Source organism: Saccopteryx leptura, chromosome 4 (assembly GCF_036850995.1).
Source record: "Saccopteryx leptura isolate mSacLep1 chromosome 4, mSacLep1_pri_phased_curated, whole genome shotgun sequence".
Lineage (NCBI taxonomy): Eukaryota > Metazoa > Chordata > Mammalia > Chiroptera > Emballonuridae > Saccopteryx > Saccopteryx leptura.
This window is the reverse complement of record NC_089506.1, coordinates 202,266,024-202,266,891: the sequence shown is the minus strand read 5'-3', so window position 1 is coordinate 202,266,891 and position 868 is coordinate 202,266,024. Positions and strand designations below refer to the sequence as shown.

General features: G+C 66.8%; 1 non-coding gene across 1 annotated transcript; it reads left to right on the top strand.

The window, feature by feature from the left end:
- Positions 1–365: 365 nt before the first annotated feature.
- TRNAT-CGU (transfer RNA threonine (anticodon CGU)) lies at positions 366–437 on the top strand. The gene has a single exon. It is a non-coding gene; the product is annotated as a tRNA-Thr (tRNA).
- The last annotated feature ends 431 nt before the right edge of the window (positions 438–868 follow it).

Sequence of the window (868 nt, the reverse complement as noted above, 5' to 3'; positions counted from 1 at the left end):
CGAGGTTGCGGAGCGACTCTGGTGGAGTTGGGTTTCGAACCCCAGACTCTAAGACGCCGACAAGCGTGCCGCCCGCTCCCGAGTTCCAGACACGCCTGCAGATGAGGCCGCGGGGACCCCGGAGACGCCACCCTTGGGCCTGCGGGACCAAGGGACCCCCGGGCGGGTTGGGCGGCTCCGAGTCCGCCAAGAACGGCCGGCGTGCAGCCGCCGGAGTCCCGCCTTATCCCGCCGGCCGCTGCGAGGGGGCGGGGCCGCGGCTCCGAGAGCCGGGCGGGCGTGCTCGCGTTCGTGCTCGTGCCCGCGGGCCGAGCTCACGGGAGTGAAGCCAGATTAGAGGCTCGCCGAGCCACCGCTCCAACGCAGGCGCGGTGGCCAAGTGGTAAGGCGTCGGTCTCGTAAACCGAAGATCACGGGTTCGAACCCCGTCCGTGCCTGACTTTCCGTCTTGCTTCTTCTCCCTGGAAAACCTTTTTAGGGGCGTGATTTCTTTTCGCGATGCTCATCAGAAGTGTACATCCGCGTTCAGACCCTCGCCCCTAGGTCCCGACCCGGCCAACTGTTTTCTCTCAGTTTGCAATCCAACTCCTCTCCCGACCTCGCCCTCTCCCGACCTCGCAGTCTGGGTGGCCCTCCCGCCGCGGCAGCGCAAACTCCGCCCGCGGGGCGTTAGGGCGCCTGCGGCCCCTTGGCCCCCGCGCGCCTCGTTCTCTGGGGAAGGGTGAGGGCCTCGCTAGGCGGGGGTCGCAAACTCCAGTGCCCTTAGGGGTCCCCTGGAAATCGTGACCCCCGCCAAGTCCCAACACCTTTCGGGCAAGACACTGTAGGCGTATGACACTTGGCTCAGGAGCCACTAAGCACTTTTCTG